Consider the following 22500-nt stretch of genomic DNA (forward strand, 5'->3'; position numbering starts at 1 on the left):
AAAGAAGAAAATTCCTCAATTATGTATACAAATATATATATATATATGAAAAGAAAAAAATTATTTTCAAATTGAACAATCCGATTATATATTTTGTATAAATTGTACAAATTGATAAATGATGATTGTCCATCAAATATAAAAATTTTTTCATCCTTCTTATCTTTTTTTTTCTCTTTCTTTTTCAATTATTCAATTAAACGCCATCGAGAAATGAATAAAAAGAAGAAGAAGAAGAAGAAAGGAAATAAAAAAAAAAAGAAAAGAAAAAAAAAGAAAGTAAAGAAAGAGACAATCGATTGGTTCAAAAAAAAAAAAAAAAAAAAAAAAAAGTAATCTAATTCGATTCGGAAACTGAGTCGTATTATAACGAATTATAAATATCTATAAATATCTAATATAAATAATAAATATATAAATATATAAATATATAAATAATAAATAAATTTAATAATAAATAAAAAAAAAATGGCTAACCAAATGAAATCTTTTTTAATACTACTCTTTTCTTTTTCTCGTATACGATATTTGGCGTTAACGCCATTACACGGATAATTAGTGATAAGAAAAAAAAAAAGAAAAAAAAAAGAAAAAAAAAGGAAAAAAAAAGAAAAGAAAAGAAATAGACAAATAAATAAAAATAAAACAAAACAAAAAAAATAAAAATAAAAATTATTGATTCAAAGAATGGTTCATTCGATTGGTTCAAAGAATCAATTTCAATTCGAATAACGCACCGTGTATCATGTTAAAAAAAAAAAAAAAAAAAAAAAAAAAAAAAAAAAGAAAAAAAAAATAAGAAAAAAAATTAATTCGATACAAAATCTTGTCATTTCTCCTTCTCTCTCTCTCTCTCTCTCTCTCTCTCTCTCTCTCTCTCTCTCTCTCTCTCTCTCTTTTTCTCGTATCTATTTAACACCGATAGAAAAGAAAAGTGAGAAACAGGACAATAAGTAAATCCATAAAAACCAATGACTAGCAACATAATAAAAGGAACGTGCTTCAACCATCGAATTGACATAATACGAATCCAATAATTGATTCCACGATGCAAAATTTCGAATGCTTGTTGCAAATGCTTGCATAACTACACATCGATGACGATGCATCGCGTCAAACGCAGCCTTTTTCTCTCTTCTAGGTTACTATAATTCAACAATTTACGTGCGTAAAAGCTTTGAGAAGCCACGTAGCATGAACGTGCTCAAACAATCGAATTGTTATATACGAATCTAATAATTTATTCTATGAGGCAAAACTTCCCAATGCTTGTTGCTAATGCTTATGTAATCACTTTCAATGACAATGCACTCATCTGAATGATCTTTTTATTATTGTTTTCTCTATCTCTCTATCTCTCTCTCTCTCTCTCTCTCTTTTTTTCTTTTTTGTTTGTTTTTTCCTTCTCTACAATTTTACGATTCTATGATCCAGAGATTTACGAAAAAAAAAAAAAAACAAAAAACAAAAAGAAATAATAATGGTAATTAATTTTTTTTCGGAGTGATTTTATTAATAATGAAATTTAATTAATTAGAAATATGGTGTATATATATATATATATTTTTCTTTTATCCGTTAGATAATTTTTATCTTTTTCCTTTTATCTTTATTCATTACTTTCAATTAATTATAATATGTACATTATTGTGCCTTTTTTTTTATAAAAATTATTTTCAAGAAATTTAATTAACTATAAATATGGTATATATTCTATATATACACATACACACATCCACATTTTTTTTATATCTGTTAGATAATTATTATCTTTTCCTTTTTATCTTTATACGTTACTTTCAATTAATTATAATATATATTACAATTGTAAAAATGTATATATTACAATTAATCAAATAATATATGTATATTATTATACTGTTCGTATGGAAATTATTTTTTCTTGCATATTTGTAATTATTACTATCGATATTTAAAGAATTAGATAAACCATTAGATATATATATATATATATATATATATATATATATATATACATATATCGTAATAATGTTTGTATGATAAAACATATCATGACAATGATCATAAAATCTCAATTATTTTCATTTACTTATTTCGTTATTTTAAAAACAACATTTATTTAAACGTAATACAATTATATAATTGCAGTTTATAGAGCATATTGTTTATCATTTAAAATCAAAAAAGTTGATTAGAATAAAAATCGAATATAAAAATCTATAACACACATATAATCTTTGCAAGAAACATCATCTACATCTTCTATAAAATAAAATAATTATAATATCAACATTTGTTTAAATATAACATATTATATATATATATATATATATATATATATATATAACTGCAATTTATATTGTATAATTGATAGATACAATAAAAAATAGAAAAGAATCAAACGAATTATTACATACCATTTTATATTCGATTCAATAAAACATAACATTTAAATTATTGTTCAAATCTGACATAATCATGTAACTACAATTAATAGCGTATAATTGATAGATACGATTAAAAAAAAAAAAAAAAAAAAAAGAAAAAGAAAAAAAGAGAGGAAAAGAAAGAAAAGAAAAGAAAAGAAAAGAAAAGAAAAGAAAAAAGAAATCAAACAAATTATTACACACCACTTTGTATTCAATTCAATAAAACATATCAGTCCAACACCGATCGTAAAATCCCTCGTATCTGCTTTAATCATTGAATCATTGAAAAGTCGAATCTGTCGGATGAGTGCAACATTGCTAAACCTTGATCCCATACAATGTCATCGTACATTCGTGGTGCATCGTGTGCGCTGGTTATATCTTATATATGTGACGTGGTGTATGGTATATAGAGAAAGACAGAAGAGGAGGAATATACGAGAGGAAAAAGAGAAACTTGCAAGAGAGCAAGAGAGAGAGAGAGAGAGAGAGAGAGAGAAAGAGAGTAAAATGATGGGAGGTTGGTAGGGGGTAAGGGGGCAAAAGGATTTCTGATCCCAGAAACGTTAAACGACTACTCATCCCTGTTAAACCGTTTGTATTTTCACTCGTCACGGCTACGTCGGACGTTCGAGGTGCTCATATCGACACTCCATACGACCAGAATCGATCGTGACTCCTCGTAAATTACATCGGCATCGGGTAGAAAATGGATGGGACGTTAGAATTTTGCCGAATCATCATTAGCTCCGAAGAGGTAGGAAGAACTCCGATATATCTCTATCGATCGAACAAAACTACGTAGCGCGTGTCCTTAAGTGAAATCTCTCGAATCGTTTTGCGGTTGTCCCTTCTTGACGTTGATCGTCATTCTGAATCCCATAAAATCAAATTAATCCGTGATAACTGAGAGATACGAGATTGGTCGTTGAATTCTGTTTTTTTCTTCTTTTTTTTTTTTTTTGTTTGTTTTTATTATTATTATTTTTTTTCTTTCTCTTAGGAATATAACGAAATCCATTACGATTGGTGGTAACTAGTGATGGTAAAAAAAAAAAAAAAGAAAGAAAAAGAAAGGAAAGAAAAAGAAAATGAAAAGAAAATTATAATAAAAGTTTGAAAGAGTGACATTTTGTTCGCGACTAATAATGGATCGTATCATCGTCGTCGTACAATGATAACGTATCAATGAGAACCACTGACCCCCCGTAGCGTCAGGTGGTGCATCGAGGTGCGTTCCCAGCTTTCGTGTGCTATGCCCTTGCTTCTCCTCCTCCTCCTCCTCCTCCTCCTGCTCCTCCTTCTCTTTCTTCTCCTTCTTTACCTCCTACACCTCCTCCTCATCCTATTTCTCTTTCCTTTTCTCACGTTGATACGTAAGTGTAAATATATATATATATATATATATATATATATTTTTTTTTTTTCGTACGTATGTATGTACGTATATATTTACTTATACGTATACATATACATATATATAATATCTCGAATTAAAATAATATTTATGATATTTATCTTTGTTGAATGTAACGATAATGTTTTGATCGTTCGTTGAATTTTAATATCTTTGTTTGTTTCGTTTTGGTAGGAAAATAAAAAATAAAAAAAAAAAATTGTTTTTGTTAATTCAAAGGTAAATAAATAATGTTGCGTCACATGAGAAATACATGTAATTTAATAATAATCATCGATGTAAAAAGTATTAGATATATATAAAATTTTCTACTTTTTTTTTTTAATCTTTTTTCTTCTCCTACATTGATAAATATCACTGATACGTATTCATAGTATAAGTACATATGTAGATATCGAATTAAATTGATTATTATAACATCGAATTTTGAAGAATTTAACGAGACCATTTTCATTGGTTGGATTTAATACTTTTCTTGAAATAAAATTTTTTTAAGATATACAAACATATGTATATACGTTTGTATAAATTTTAAGCGTTATTTTATCTCTTAGATGGAAAATAAATTATTTCTTGATATTTATGAGATATAATATAAAAATATATATGAATTATAGTTACTTTAATATACATATCGGTGTATGTATATAATAATGTAAATTATACTTGATGAAGTATAATGAATTTTTTTTCTTTTTTTCTAAAATCTAATTATATTTATTATAATATAATTTTATTATACTTAAATATAATTTATAATTAATGTTTCTATATAATATAGTTACAGTTATAGTTGACTAGTATAAGTTTTACTTAATATTGCATATAGTGAGAATAATGTATATTAATATATACTTAATATATATATATATATATATATATATATATATGATATTAATTATATTCAATATAACAAATGTAATCACAAATATTGACATATAAGTTATACTATAACAATATATATATATATATATATATATATATATATATATATATATAATATTTTTTTTAAATACAAAAATATGTCATTTATTTCATTAAATCTACCCTTGATTCATTTGAACAATATCAACAATTTAATTAAATAAATTGAATTTTCTAAATATATACATATATATATATATTAACCTGTAAAAAAATTTCTTTAAAAGAACCATCAAATCCAATAAACGATTCCCAACGATTTCTTTTGCGAAATATTTTTCTTTTTTATCTCTTTATTTTCAATTTCTTTTTTTCTTTTTTTTTTTTTTTTTCTTTTTTTTTACATTGAACGTTCACCTTCATTCAATGTAGAAATCAATTCAACGAATGTATAAAATAAAGAGACGAGATTAAAGGGAGGATGAGTAAATAAGTAAATGGAGGAGAGGGTTGGGGTAACTGAGAGTCGCTGATTGATTTTTAAACGATTCCAAGATGCCGAGCAGAGAGATCTTCGATGGGATCGCTGAGAGGACACTTGTTTACTCGTATCTCCACTGAGAGATATGCAAATGGTCCTGTATTCTCTCTTTCTCTTTCTCTCTCTCTCTCTCTCTCTCTCTCTCTCTTTCTCTTTTTCTTTCTCTTTCTTTCTATTCTCTGGCACGGGGGCTTCGCGAACGAGCAGACAAACGGACCAGTCAGCGGCGCTCAAGCCATGAAGCCGTGGAACATAATGGCGTGGTTATCAGATAAGCTTATAGGACGGAGTTAATCGTAATGGCATCGCAGTGGTGGTTCCCATCCTTGGTTAATTCCATTCGCAAGAGAACTTGAGAATTTAAAGGAGGGTGAATGACGAGAAAGAGAAGACCTGATGGTAGAGGAGCTGAATGTGAAGGTGATGATGAAGATGGTTGGTAGTAAAGGTAGAGGTGGAGGTGGTGGTGGTGGTGATGGTGGAGAAAGAAGAAAACCGATTCCTTCTTTGGACGCCTACCTTACTCCCCATCACTACGTCATTGTCTTTCCGTAATTAATATTTTAATTGAGATCACCGAGAATTAATTAACGCACCGGCGCGATTAAATCCTCCCTTTTGAACTCCCCAACCTCTCTACCCACCCCTTTTTTTGATCGATCGTAACGAGACTACTTGTACAGGTAGTTCTTATACAGGTCGTTTCATGAGAATCGTTTTCTTTAGAAATCAAATCCTTCTTTTCTTTTTTCTCTCTCTCTCTCTCTCTCTCTCTCTCTCTCTCTCTTTCTCTGTCATGTTTTTTTTAAAAGCTAATTTTATCATCTAATTGAATATTTTCCTTCGAGGCAACTAACGATGCACGAATTTCTCTGTTATTCTTAAATCGAGTATTAATAATTATTAAATTGGTATTAGTAAATGTTAATCTTAAATTGTAATTAAGAATTGTCTTTGTCGATTAATTTTTTTTCTTTCGTTTGATTTCTCTTTTCTTTTTTCTCATTTTTTTTTCTTCCTTTTTTTTTCTCTAATTATAATTATTATTTCAATTTGTTCTCGGGTCGTATGTGATTTGATATATGTATGTATATATACATACATATATATATATATAGAAAGAGAGAGAGAGAGAGAGAGAGAGAGAGAGAGAGAGAGAGAGAATCAAACTAAATAATGCAGAATTATATTATTTATTTATTTATTAATTATATTTATATATATATTTATATATATAATAAATAAATAAATAAATAATAATTATTTTTTTATTATTAATTAATATAAACATTAATTATTTATTTATTATTATATATATATATATAAATATTATGATATAGTTTTATCGAGTTAGTAAATAAGTATAATATCTAATTTCAACATTATTAATAATTTATATCTAATTAAACAAATATCATAGATAGTATTAAATAAATCAACAAATAATTGAGCTACTACTTTACATTTATATCACATTATAATATTCTATTTACTTAAATTCAAAAAAAAAAAATCAAAAATTTCTATATTAATACAAATAGTATTATATAAAATATAATATTATATAATATATAAATAATAATAAGTATATATATATATATATATATATAATTTATATGCGCTTATATTACTCTGATATGATATAATATCTAAAAAGTATTACGAATAAAATCCATCAATAGATGCGCAATTGATTTACATGATCATCCATTACAAACGAATCATCTAACATCTAATCATATACATTTCTATTCATATATTTACTATCATAATTCCGTTCGAACGAAATATACCGAATAAATAAATTATATTTACTCGATCGAGAATAATGCTCTGGTTAATCATTAGAGTGTATCACACAATCTCTATTTATTATCAAAAAGAACTGTTGTATACCAATATATATATATATATATATATATATATATATAAATGTAGAACACATAGACGTCCATTAGATACGTTCTTATTAAATAGATACGATCCATTGTCGGTAGAACAGTTAATTAGAGAAATCGATTTCTATATCTAAACACGGTTTTCTCTTTCTCTCATCGTTTTCAATGGTTTGTACGAGACGTATCGTACCGTAAAGAGAAAGAGAGAGAAAGAGAGAGAAAGAGAGAGAGAGAGAGAAACAGAGAATTTTAGGGTGCGCCGAGTCGCGAAAATGTTGTTGCTCGGCCGTCCGGCTTATTGGCCGGCGCATGTTACCGGCGCTGTTAGGCATGTATGGATGGCCCCCAGGTTATAATAAAGCTAATTCTGCGGAGCTCTCGAGGCAGCTCGTGCCGCAACATGTTTTGCCTCTCGTTCTGCATTTCCCCTACACTCGACCTCGAACTCTTCCCAAACGAACCCTCCTCTCTCAACCTCTTCATCCTCCTCTTCCTTTCAACGTTTCACCGATATTCGTTCCACCCGCACTATTCTCTCTCTTTCTCTCTCTCTTTCTCTCTCTGTATGTCTGTCTCTTTCTCTTCTTCTAACTATAACGTACTCTCGAATAGAACGACCGAATATATTTATACGCCCCTTCGGAGGGTAGCACACGTCCGCTTATTAAAACGTTTCCACCCTGGAAACCGAGCACATCTGCGTATGTATCTCTTTCTCTCTATTCGTCCCTTTCTAAACCGAGCTTACCCTTCCTTCCTTCCTTCCTTCCTTCCTTCCTTCCTTTCTTTGCTTTTCATTGCTAAGAGAGAAAGAGAAAGAGAAAGACAAAGATGAGAAAGGAAGAAGAGCTTGAAAATGCACGTGCCTGCGTTTAGTTAAGAGAGTAATACCTGACGGCGTTAGAACTGGCTTTTAGAAAATTAGATGTGTTGGAAAGTGCAAAGAGCGTAACTCCGGGCTTGGGTTAAAACGTTTTCGAGTCAATGACGACAAGTGAAACGATAACATTGAGGGGTTGATGGTTATTAATATCGACGTCCTACATCTTTCTCTCTCTCTCTCTCTCTCTCTCTCTCTCTCTCTCTCTCTCTCTCTGTCTGTCTGTCTATCTGTCTCATTCTTTTATTTTTCCCCCTTGATTTTAATCGAGCATCGCGAGCGAGCGAATATTCGGTGAGAACGTAGAAAATAAAAGGAAAAAAGAGAAAGAGAAAAGTAGAGAAAGAGAAAGATAAGAAAAGAAAAAGAAAAAAAGAAAAAGGAAAGAAGAAGAAAAAAGTGAGATCGTAAATCTTCCTGAATTTCTCTTATCGGTTCCGATCGAAACCGCTTCGTTTTGTTTTCGCGTGCTCGTGACATTTATTTTAATTCTCTCGCTTCTTCGCGCCTACGTGTCTTTCCTTAACATACATATCTACTTAAAATACATACGTACGTATGTATATACCTATGTACGTAGTTACTTGCAAGTCGCAAATATATAGGGTGTCTCGTTTCAAGTTTCATCATCGTTACAATCGTATCCTAAACTACAAAGAAAGTTTACAATGATTATTTCGAACTATATATTTCGATATTATTAAAAATCATTTCCTATTATTTGATTATTTTATAATTATTTATTTTACTTCGATCAAAGTTTTATTGATCAATGATGACGGGCGAAACGTTTATCTAAATATATTACGTAAAGTATTGTATAATAATAACGAAAAAATAAAAGAAATGAAAAATAAGAAAAAAAATAAAAAAAAAAAAAAAAATAAATAAAAAATAAAAAATAAAAAATAAAAAATGAAACAAAGAAAGGATCAGAAGAAACGAAATTACGGAAATTCACGTCAACTATCTGTAGAATGTTTTTAACGATTAATGGATTATATTTTGTTTGAAATATTTTTTTCTAACGTCCTATAATTTGGTAGATAATATTATTATATAAATTGACGTGCGAAACTTTAAATGGGACACCCTGTATCTACATACATATACATATATATATTTACGTACGTACGTGCATGTATTTATATATACATATGTGTGTGTGTGTGTGTGTGTTTTTTTATACGTAGGTAGAAGAACGAAACGTCTCTTCGTGAAAACAAGCGGAGATGTTACGCCGTTTCGACATTGAAACATTTCTTCGAGAAGTTCGGAACAACGTTGTCGTGCGAGAAAAGTTTTAAGTGCGTGTCTCGGTCGTCTCGGAAGTTCCTCTTGGGTCTCCTGCCGTGCTCGGGCCGAGCCCGGCACGGCCCAAGCATATCTTACCGGAAATGGCCAGGGTCATTCAACGACTTGTTAGTTCAACTTTTTTTTCGTTGTTGACATGATACGAACGAAGAGTGAACGTTTAGCATTTAATGTAGTTAACTTTTTTAACATTAAAACGTTAGTAACGAAAACAAAATTTTTTTTCGTTTTTTCTTACGATTTACATATATAAGGGTAACAATTAGGACTGATTTATTTATATAATAATGAAAAATATTATAGTGTTTGTCGAATAGTGTTTATAGTATGAACTGATACTATAATTATATTTAATACTATAGTTTAAAAAGATTGTGATATAGTATGTTTATTGTTATAGTTAATATATATATATATATATATATATATATATATATATATATATATATAATTGCATTTAATCGGAATTATTAAGTAATTCAAAAAATTTCTATGTTATATCTAACTATACTAGCGCTATACAGTGCTATAATAAAATATAGTATAATTTAATCTAGTCTTGATTAAGACAATGAATAATTTTCATTAATTACAAAATATTTAAGAAAAGTATGTTAAATCGTATTTTGTTGATCAATAAAGTTATGCATAATTTTTACAATTCGTCATATTTAATAACATCAACAGTATAATATATTATAGTATCATATTGATTAATAATCACCAATAATTAATCTTGAAATATTCAATATTTTATATCTAATTAAACAACATCACAGTATAGTATAAAATATTACAGTATTATATTGAATTAGTCAATAAGAACACTATAATATAATATAATATACAATAATATTGTATCGAATTGTTTCAATTAATATAATAAATACAATGTTGACATATAAAAATAAAATATCAAAATTTTCATTAAAAAATCATAAATATTATTTATTCAAATATAAGATGCTAAAATAATTTCAAAATCATCAACAACGATAATGTATATTATTATCGTTAAAAATTATTATTGTAGTATGACAAGTATTAGTAATAAACAAAAAATACACAAAATATAAATAAAAACAAAAACAAAAAAAAGTTAGAAAGAAAAAAACATATATATATATATATATATATATATATATATATATATATATATATATATATATGTAGAGAGGGAGAGAGAGAGAGAGAGAGAGAGAGAGAGAGAGAGAGAGAGAGAAGGGAGGGTGGAGATACATTGAACATGGACACAATTTACATTGTCAACGTGTACCAATCGAAAATCCATTGAAATCGTGAAACAGGAAAGGGGCGGGGGTTGCGGGGGTTGCAGGGAGAGGGAGCAAGGGAGAGTCAAACTCGAGAAACGATACGAAGATAAAATCCGAGAAAGTACGAAAGAGTATCTGTCGCGATGAGAAACCACATATAGGTGATAGAGAGGGAGGGGTGGGAGGGGGAGGGGGTAGTGAGGTTATAGAAGAGGGGGAGGGTCGTTGGAAGGGGAAATCCTCGCGATTAGCGAGAAGTACCGCGAGATCGATTATGCGCGGAATATCCTGCGGATAACGTAGGCCTGATTTATTCCCCTAATGGGGGGGCGTTCGAGCATTCATTTCGCGAGGTCCGTACGAGGCAATTCCACTTGGTGCGATGCGATGCGATGCGGTGCGGTGCGGTGCGGTGCGGTACGGTGCGGTACGGTACGCGAACTATCGTCTACTATCGTGGCCCAGGACTGTCACTGACAGGGGAAAACTCTCGCGCTGGGTGATTCAGCGCGCGTTCGGTGATTCGGCGACGCCTCCCCAACTACCACCACCAACCATAATCCCTAAATCTATACCCATTGGGTATAATGATAATATCAGAGGAATTCTATTTTAATTATAAACACTTGTTTTATATTTATCAATCAATTTGCTTTCGTCATAACGTAAACGAGACGTAATTCGCGAGAACAGGAAACCTTTAAGAGAATCACGTTCTTAGATAAGAGATAAAGGGCGTTAGGTTACCCAAAGAGATTAGAAGGATATAACCATGGTCCTGAAGATGGTGTCAAATGTAGAACCAACCACGAGAGATCGGCCAAGGTTGCGGTTACCTCGAGGTAGGAATCTCGAGTAGATATGTACCTACTATCTTACTCACTTCTATCCCTATCCCTATCCCTATCTCTCCCTTTCTCTCTCTCTCTCTCTCTCTCTATCTCTCTCTTTCTCTTACTCTCTCTATCTCACTTTCTCTCTCTCTCTCTCTCTCTCTCTCTCTCTCTCTCTCTCTCTCTCTCTCTCTCTTTCTCTCTAATCGAATTCAGTACGGTGTCGCGGAGTCTTAGTACGACTTCGAGAGTCAGAAACGCCAATGAGAAAGTTAGACCCCCCGAGTTAGCTGACATCAGACAGACGGGACAAAGTATTTCGGTTCCGCATCCTTTCCGACCGGTTACGTTCCTTACTATCATGTCGTCGACTAATGACATGTCTCTGATCTCTTATCTTCGAAGCTTGCTCTTTCCTTTGAGATGTTATATCGATGTAACGATATATTACCCGGACTTATCGTTCTTCTCTCTCTCTCTCTCTCTCTCTGTCTCTCTCTCTCTCTCTCTCTCTCTCTCTTTCTGTTTGATAAATAGATAGCCATGTGATCGACGACCTGTACAGAATGTATTTAAACGCCAGGATAATGATTATTCTTTTAAAGACACCATATATATATACATATATATATATATATAAATATATGCATATATGTATAAATGTATGTATATATATATCAGAGCAAAATCGAAACTTCGACCACGTATGGTATGATATTCATCATCGAAACCACGATTCGTCATCGACGAATCGAACGAAACTCTCATACACCCGAACAAGTAGATAGAGGACAAGTTTCAGCCGTAGGTACCCGATTACACGATATGACAGAGAAATTAGCGAGCGAGACGATTATCGGCTCGTTCTCTCAACCAAACAAAGAGGGAATTAACGAAAGAGAGAGATAGAGATAGAGATAGATAGATAGATAGAGAGAGAGAGAGAGAGAGAGAGAGAGAGAGAGAACGAGAGAGGACGAAACACACAGGGTTGATTCATAACCGAGTTCTCGTATTTTCGCGGCCGGGCACTGCGAATTTGGTCCGGATGGAGAACATGGAAGCATCGACGGTGCACAACGTTTACCCACACCTCTTTGCCATCCTACGTTGACAGGATTATATTCGTACGTGCTCGTCGTGTTTCTCTCCCGGTATGTACCACCACCGGGCTCCCGCAATACGCGTCGAGCGATCATATTCCCGTAGGCTAATAAATTTATCCTCGGTACTCGAGCGCACGTCGACCGTCGTCATCGTCATCGTAATCGTCATCGTCATCGTCATCGTCGTTATCGTCGTTATCGTCGTTATCGTCGTCAACGATAACGGTGACGAACGATTGTAACGTGATAACCGATATCGTGGTTACCATATAGTTCTTCTACAGTAACTATAAATTAATTCTCGTAATTAGGACATTTTTAACTTCAAAAATTCGACGAAATTTTTCACACGTAGATGATGAATTTTCTTTTTTTTTTTTTTTCTTTATTTTTTTTCAATGAAATTAATCCTACGATAAGAAGACATTGAATGATAAGATAATTTACGATATTGATTGAAATCGTCATTGTCGATCTGATGGATCTGTATGATGGTGAAATCAATGAGAAATAATTAACATGTATGTACAAGAACAAATTGATTAATATCAAAGAAAGATAGATGTCTCTATTATTTTCAATAATATTTTTATATATACGTTGAGTTATATATTTATGAAAAATAATTAATATTCTAAAAGTAAATAAAGTCATATAGATATAAATTTAGTGACATGATTCGACGAGGGAACGAGCAAGTATTTAAATTGAAACAATACCTATATTTATACCTAAATATATATATCCTACAATAATTATATTTATATTTAAATATATACATATATATATATATATATCGTTTATAATTATTAAATCAAGTTTTTGTCATATATTATTAAATATTATAACGACATAAAATATAAAATAAAATAATGCAAATAGTATAGTAACACTGAGCAATATGTATTTCTATTGAATTTTTATAATCAATCCATTCAATTATTCCTTATATGTATATATATATTACACTTTGTCTTTATTATTAATAAATAAAATCGATGATAACACAATCGTGATATTATGATACGTTATATTTGTAATCCGACAAATATTGGAATCAATAAAATCGAGCCATTCGCTCTTGTAAATACCACACTTGTAAACAGCTCTTTATTATTATTTATTCATATATAAATAAATAATTAAATAAATAAATAAGTAAACATGACTACGACCATTAATCCAATGAATATTCACCAATGGTATTAATAATCCATCATTCACGCATTGTATAAATATTCTCTTTGTAATATACATTATTATTATTATTATTATTATTATTATTATTATTAATATTATTATTATTATTATTGTTATTATTATTATTAGATAAAGAGAATACGATCAATTGATCAAGATAATAAGTCGGACAACGAGCAACAGCTACGCGGATATTAATAATCACGTAATACTTAATATCATTATACATGAAAACCTTTCTTATGGTTAACGAAAAAAAAAAAAAAAAAAAATAATATCCTGAAAAATAAAACTATGATGAAGATGATTAGGATTATGATGATGATGACGATAACGACGATAACGACGATAACGACGATGATGACGATGATGACGATGATGATGTTGCTGATGATGCTGATGATGCTGATGATGCTGATGATACTGATGATGATGATGATGATGATGATGGTAACCGAGTGTCTCGCGTGAAGGTCGAGCTTAGCTGGCCGTTCTGTTTCGTCTCCTAACGAGTTTATCGCATCCTCTTTAACGTTATTAACACGGGCTAACGAACTGGAAGTGCCGAGTCAGCCGTGGTCCAACCACCGAACGTAGATGCGTTCGAGTATGTATGTGTATGTGTATGTATATATGTATATATATATATATATATATATATATATATATATACACACGTGTATATCTATGTACGTGTATGCACATGTATACGTTCGAGAGAGTGCACTGGAGAGACTCGAAGAGACGTGCGGGTTACGTGTATAAGGTGGGATAAAGGTATATCCAAACTGGAGAGAGAGAGAGAGAAAGAGAGAGAGAGAGGGAGGGAGGGAGAGAGATAGATAGATAGATACAGATAACAAGAGAGAGAGAGAGAGAGAGAGAGAGAGAGAGAGATGCCTGTCTGTGCGGCTCTGATACCCCAGTCTCTGAGCTAATTCCAAGGTGTAATCTGCGGGTACCATCTCAATGGATTAGCATATAGATAGCGAGGTGGGCTGACCGTATATATATATACATATATATATATATATATATATATATATATATATATATATGCGCCTAGATCACGTTGGAGGAGCCATCGTTCGTGTCCGTTTTGGTCTTGTGTCTCCTACCGATGGGAACGCGAGTGTTGGACGGGGGGGGAGAGAGGTGCTCGTTACACATCCATACATATATACATATATACACACAGGTGTGCGTGCAATCGCAAACTTACAATCTCTTCTTACTTTTGAGAAGAGAGAGAGAGAGAGAGAGAGAGAGAGAGAGAGAGAGAGAAGAAAAGGAAAGAAAGAAAAGGACAATGAAAAAAATTATACCAAAAATAAGTTCACTCTCCATAGGCGAGTTCAAAAAATCATTAATTAGCGATTAAAAAAAAAAAAAAAAAAAAAAGAGAGAGAGAGAGAAAAAAACAAGAAAAATAAAAGAGAGAGAAAGAGAGAGAGAGAGAGAGAGGGTGGGAAAAGAAATAAACAAAATCCATGTACTCGAGTGAGAGAGAAGATCTTGACGAAAGGAATTTGGATTCTGGACGAATCGAGAAGTGGGAGGATAAAAAGACGATAACGCTCTCTCTCTCTCTCTCCCTCTCTCCCTCCCTCCTTCTTTCTTTCTTTGGAGAACCGTAGAGCATTTTGCTCGAGGTGATTCGGTCGCGAGGTAATTTGTGCTCACAGCAGGGCTGAGCAAACACGCGCGGCGGGGGTGCCTCGAAAAATTAAATAACTCGATGACTGGTCACATTCTCGGGCGTGCGCATCTCGCGAAGAGAGAGAGAGAGAGAGAGAGAGAGAGAGAGAGAGAGAGAGAGAGAGAGAAAGAGAAATGCAGCCTCTCTCTCTCTCTCTCTCTCTCTTTATTTTTATTTCTTTCTTTCTTTAGCCCCTATAGATACGCGTTCATACTAAAAAATCAAGTAAGAAAAAGACAGAGAGAGAGAGAGAGAGAGAGAGAGAGAGAGAATAAAAATAAAAAGAAGAATAAGAATATGAATAAGAAGAGGGCGCCTCTCAAGGTACGAATGACGTGGCCCCGGCACCACCTTCTTCTCTTAGCTAAGTTAAGAACTAAGAACGTGCCTAGAGGATATAGGTACTTCGATCCATCCCTGGGGAAACGCCAGGACGAGAAGGAGTAGCCTTTGCCGAGGAACGACCTGGCGAGAAGCCAGGATATCTGGGGCCCGAGCGCCGGCCTCCCGCAGGCTTATGAATACAAATAGCCGCTCACTGGTCGAGGCCGCAGATCCCTGATAAGAATATTCTTTCTCTCTCTCTCTCTCTCTCTCTCTCTCTCTCTCTCTCTTTCTCTCTTTTTTTCTTTCTCTTATTCCTTCCTCTTACTCTCCTTACCTATAACATAACGTAGTATAAAGTACAGACTCTTAGCCGGGTCTCACTGGCCACCGTACGACGTACGACCGTTTAACGGAGGATTATACTCGCGAATGGGGAGGTTGATTTCGATCAAGACGGTATCGGCCTTGTATCGGTGCCCGGAAAAGAGATGAGAGGCGCTACGGAATGTCGCGATTGGACGGACGAGACCTGCTTGTTCCCTCTTTCTATCATTCTAACGAGATCTCTCTCTTTCTTTCTTTCTCTCTCCCTCTCTCTCTCTCTCGATCTCTCTTGCTCTCTCTCTTTTTATCTCTCTTTCTCTATCTCTCTCGGTCTCGCGGCGAAGGCCGATCGAAATCTATCACCTGTGTGTTTAAATGATTTTCGATCTTGTTTATTCTTTAAGAACGATTAACGTCGTTGATTAAATCCTTTGATCCTCAGACAGAGAAAGAAAGAAAGAAAGAGAGAGAGAGAGTGGGAGGGAGGGAGGGAGAGATTTTACTATACACGTATATGACCATTTGAGTATTATCTTTGTGGTCTTTTAAATCGTTTTTGCAACGATGCGAAGAATATAATAATGTTAATAAAATCGATGTTAATAAAATCGAGACGAATTTAATGAAGCATTTTATACATTATTTACTATTATTTATTATTATTATTTACTATTATTGTTATTATTATTATTATTTTTATTATTATTATTGTTTGATGATATCATCATCATACATCACCATGATTATTATTATTATTATTATTATTATTATTATTATTATTATTATTATTATTGAAATAATAAATATAAAATAGATCATTGTTGTTCAAGGGGAAAAAAAAGGAAGTTCAAAGTTCTACGACAATTATTAAAATAGATCATAGAAATTACTATAAAAATAAAACATAAAAATTTATATAAAAATTTATATAAAAATTTATGTAAAAATTTATAAATCAGAATGCACATCTTGTTCGAATCATCCTACAATGCATCGTTATTTTCGTTAAAATTTCTAATAAATACACAGAAGTATACAATTTTTGATCGTAACAATCGATTTATTTATTATTTTTCAATGTCCTATAAGAAAAAGTTTTTTTGAAATTTTCTATTAAATTTATCGATAACTTTCTAATCTTTCTAATGACTTCTCTAATCCAATAACGTACGTTTCTAAAGACTTTCTCACATACGCACAGTTGAAATAATACATTCGATCGATCAGCTGTAATAAAGATCAAATGTAAAAGTTAATCATTTGTCAGATTTTAACGATTGATCAGATCAAGAATGACGTTCAAGATAAATCTCAAACTTCGTCGAACTTTTCACATAGTTATAGAGATTAAATAAATCTGATTGATCAGATTGTATCGGAGAAAGGTTAAATAGTAAAATTAATCATTCGCATGATTAATACGATCGATTAGATTTAAAACGAGTTAATGATAAACGATATCATAGTATTATATCGTTTGGATAATTTTGCAAATTATAAAAACAAGTGTAAACACTGATTCTGAAAGATCGAGAGTTTTAGATATCTTTTGAGAAAGATTTATCATTAGGTATATAAGAAATTAGATAAGAAGAAAAAGAAAAATAAGAGAAAGAGAAAAAGAAGAAACGGTATTGTACGATATATCCTTCTATTTTTTTTTTCTCTCTCTCTCTATCTAGTAAATACACTATACATAGTTTGTCCTTCTTCTACACGGAAAGGAATGTAGCATGGTACGGTCTCGATCATCATCCCCTACAGGTCTCTCTCTCTCTCTCTCTCTCTCTCTCTCTCTCTCTCTCTCTCTCTCTCTCTCTCTCTCTCTCTCTCTCTCTCTTTCTGTGTTCGGTCGATCACCATCTAGATACTCAGCGTCCTGCCGTGCGCGTTTCACGATCGGAGACACTATCTACGTCGATCTCTAGCTAATGTCGTGTAAGAACGTCCGGAGCTACGCCTTCTTCGATCTACTGACAGCAGTTTGTCGAGAGACACTCCTCGCGAGCTTGGCGATACATCACAAAGTCCTTTTTAATCCTTCCTCGCGATGCTCTTTCCCCGTCCTCAGCATCCGTTCCTCGTTTCCTCCCACTCCACCTACCTCCACTCATTTCGTTTTCATTTCGCCCTTTACCACAAAACTCCAATATATTCTCCCTTTTTGATCACCCTAATTCCTACCATGATCATTGAATATCGTACACGACAATCACGAGTCTAATGTTAAATCAAAGCCTCTCGAAGTATTAAAACGTTTATAAAAATCTTTCTACAAATTTCTACGATTTTTACGAAAGAATATCATTCAATATTATTATGAATTACGATACAGCCATCTAAATGTAAATCATTAGCATCGTTAAATGTTTCAAACTTTATTACGAATATTTCTTTTCTTTTTTTTTTTTTTTTTTTTATCGGCACAATTTAATAACTGATTGTGGTGCTTCTTGGGATGTAAGATATCTCAAAATAATTTTGAGCTCAATTGTTGAGTAAACACAATTTGAGCATTGCGCGGATTCATGAATTTCTTTTCTTTTTTTTTTTGTGTGTGACAGAATTGAAAATGCATCTTCAAATCTACCAATTATTATTTCCGAGGCTTCAAGGAATATACGATATATTTTTTTTCATTTTTATTTATTTTTTTTTTTTCTTTTTAAATCAAAATTATTCACTCTGTATAAATGAGACATTTTCAAAGTGTCTAGAATGTTGCGTATACCCAAGTATACAACTTAATATCATTTTGTGATATATGCAATTAGGGTTAAACTGTTCGTATATCTTTGTATTATCTCATTTTTTGAATTATCATTTTGAATAAGAATCATGATGTATATACAAATTTTTATTCGAATTCCAACGAAAGAATTTTACTTAATTATTTTTAAATAATTCATTAAATTAATCCAATTGAATGGATCTTACGGATTGATTCATGTTCAATATTTAGATAATTATATTCTAACTATAGAAAATTATTTACGTTTTAATATTTCGATAAATTTAGGAATAACACGTTTATGAAATAATTGTTCTTTGCAAAAATGATCGATCACAAATAAATCTGTATTTCAATGAAATGAAATATCCACGAGGTCCCATAGAATCTATGATACATTTTCGTAATTATTTTTATATATCAATATGGGTACACCATAAATATTACATAATCCATAATTAATCTTCGATTCTGACGATACAATAATTCTCAATTATTTTTTAAACGATTCATTCGATTTATCCGATACATTATCCTGATTAAAATACAACTTAATAAAATAACCAAAGAGCTCGACAATACATTTGTTTCGATATATTCAACAATCAATAGATTTCGTTTAATCGAATTCAAAATGTGATCTGATTTATGAAATTATTAAATTATTATCGTACGAGGAAAAAAAAATGTATGTCGAAAGATTAATAGTGATTTGAACTTATGTCTCAATATTTCGATCGAATAAACTACGTAAAAGGTTTCATGAAGATAAATCTATTGTAAACATTATTATATATTAGCATGATTTGTCATAAATTTAGATAACAATTCTAACAGTATAATAATATTTAGTTGTTTTCAAACGATTTATTTCTATTTATTCGATTGATACAATTTTAAAATAATCGAAAAATTCGACTCATCGTACAATGTTATCCAAAGTTTCAATATTTCAACGATCAACGGATGATTTCAATTAATTAAATTCGATCTTAAAATAATTCAATCATTACTCTTACGAAAGTCGTTCTTTAAAAATTAATTGAAATTCGAACTTACGTACTCCTCCCTCTCCCCTCCCCTCCCCAATCCTTTTCGTAACCAATCCTTTAACTCTTTTTGACTATAGCAAACTTCGAGACATATGGTAAAAATTCAATTGCAACTTACAACGGCAAAATTTTTTTATTACGCGTGCATTTCTAAAAATTGCACATTGATAATAATTAAAGCATTAAATTTCACTTAGATCAAATCAATATTATTTATTTATTCGTATTAATTGCATTGATTGTAAATATTAAAGATTCAACATAAACCTGAAGTATTTTTTCAACGATCTAATAAAGTGTTAAAATAGATTAAGCGCTTATAGACGACTAAAGTATCATAAGTGGAAATTTTTTAAAACCCTCTTTAAACGCCTATAATATCATAAGCGCAAATTTATTAAACGCATTTAAGCGTCAACAATAGTCAAATGATTAAACCAACTATGATAACAATAATTACTATCTAATGGATAATAGAGCTCTTTTAAAGCCCTTTTATAATCTTTTATAATCTTATATTATTTCATAAAAACTTCTTAATGCCAATCAATAAAATCCTTATTATTGATCGAACTTTGATTTATTTTTCGCTTAATCGATGCGAAAAATTTAACGTATTTACAAATCGTCAAAGAGAAATGACGATTGGGCGGAATAAAAAAAAAAAAAAAAAAAAAAAAAAAAAAAGAAAAAAGAGAGAAAAAAAAAGAAAAAGGAAAAAGACAAGAAAAGAAGAAAAGAAGAAAGAAAGAAAGAAAGAAAAGAAAGAAAGAAAAAGGAAAAGTACAACAACAATAGTAACGATAATAACAACAATAACAACGATCGGACCACCAAAGAAAAGGTTCGGATCCCCATGAAAGGGATGAAGCCCCCTTCCAACCCCTCCAACTTCCCCGTAGGTACACTATCGTGACAGTCACAATCAGTCAGTTTTCGTTCTAATACACGTAGACATCAAACTCGTTCGTTTGTTCGATCGCTCCGCTCATTCTCACTACGGGAGTCTTGCCGCCTCCTGTGAGGCAGGAAACCTTAAGAGTTCCATTCATCCTGGGTAAAAGAGAGAGAGAAAGAGAGAGAGAGAGATACAGAGACAAACAGAGAGCCAGAGAGAGAGAGAGAGAGATAAAGGAAACAAAAAAGATTTTTTTTCATTTTTCTTTCCAAAAAGATGAGTATAACTCGAAAGACTCCGCGGGAATGGAATCAACGAATTTGATTTATTAGAAAGATTCGTGTACCTACGAGGTTTCAGGATTCAGAAAAAAAAAAAAAAAAAAAAAAAAAGGAAAGAAAAAAAATGGTTGCACGATAAATCGCTCGACGCGATAATTCATTTACACCTGAATCCCATTAAGGGATAATCTTTTATCGCTGATAAAGGACGAAACGTGAACGATAACGTTTACGTATCTCATTCGTTCCACTCTTTACCACTCTATACATCTCTCTATCTCTATATCATTCTCTTTCATCTTTCTCCTTTTTTTCCATTCTTCTTTTATCCTTCTACTTATCTTAATTCTCTTACTCTTCTCATCTCGTTGTACTTTCCTTTATCTCGGGTAAAAGATTAGACGAAAGGGAAATAATATTACTTGGCGAACAACAACTGGCGAGAAACGAGGGTAAAATCCCATAGAAATCCCATAGAAATCCCATAGAAATCTCATAGAACGAACGAATGAACGAACAAACGTATTTAATGCTCGCTTATAACGACACCAATTTAAATGATAATGCCCGGTTCTTTCTTTCTCTCTCTCAATCTATCTATCTATCTATCTATCTATCTATCTATCTCTATCTCTATCTCGTTATGTGTATGTGTTTGTGTGTATATACCTTTGAGATTAACTCGTAATGGGTTGGTATAAATGTCGGCGAACTTGTTAACTATAACTATCTCTTAGACTATCCTTCCAATGCGGAAACGCTTACGGTGCGTGCTAACTACTCCTGTACGACAAGATTATTTATGTCGTTAGTACGCCTCTTTCTCTCTTTCTCTCTCTCTCTCTCTCTCTCTCTCTCTCTCTCTCTCTCTCTGTCTCTCTCTCTCTCTGTCTCTCTTTTTATTTATTTATTTCTTCGTCTTACCCCTCCTTTGATCATAAGATGATCATAAGATGAAATCGATGAATCTATTGGGCCTGAGGCAGTAAAGGTAGAAAGAAAAAAGAAAGAGAAAAAAATAAAAAAAAAAAAAATGAAGAAGAAAAAAAAAAGAACATTCGATTTAATCATTCTAAGAGCTATACACGTAAGAAGATTATAAAATAGATTGTAGATTGTACCGTGGCCTTGGTTTACTCGCGAGCGAAAGTTTCGGAGCTAGAACTTTCAAAAAAAGAGAACAAAAAAAAAAAAAAAAAGAAAAAAAAATCTATTTCATTTGGTTTTTTTCATTCTCTTTTTGATCCTGTTTCTCTTGGTTTTTTTTTTCTTTTTTTTTTTGAGGAAGGGAGGGTTTTCTCGTTTGTTCTTTTTTCTTTTTTTCTACGACTTTTCATTAGTCTAACGCGCAAGAAGGAACGTACAATTAAATAGGAACACTTTGGTGTTCGAAAAATTGTCGAAGTTATAGATTATGGATTTTTTTCTTTTTCTTCGATTATCATTTTAC

The 22500-nt window shown here is 31.6% G+C and overlaps 1 protein-coding gene across 6 annotated transcripts in view; it reads right to left on the minus strand.

Annotated features, from left to right (window-relative positions):
• The window catches only part of LOC124428484, a 201045-nt gene that overhangs the window by 161943 nt on the left and 16602 nt on the right, over positions 1–22500 (minus strand). The window lies entirely within an intron of this gene.

This window comes from Vespa crabro, chromosome 12 (genome assembly GCF_910589235.1).
Source record: "Vespa crabro chromosome 12, iyVesCrab1.2, whole genome shotgun sequence".
Taxonomy (NCBI): Eukaryota; Metazoa; Arthropoda; class Insecta; order Hymenoptera; family Vespidae; genus Vespa; species Vespa crabro.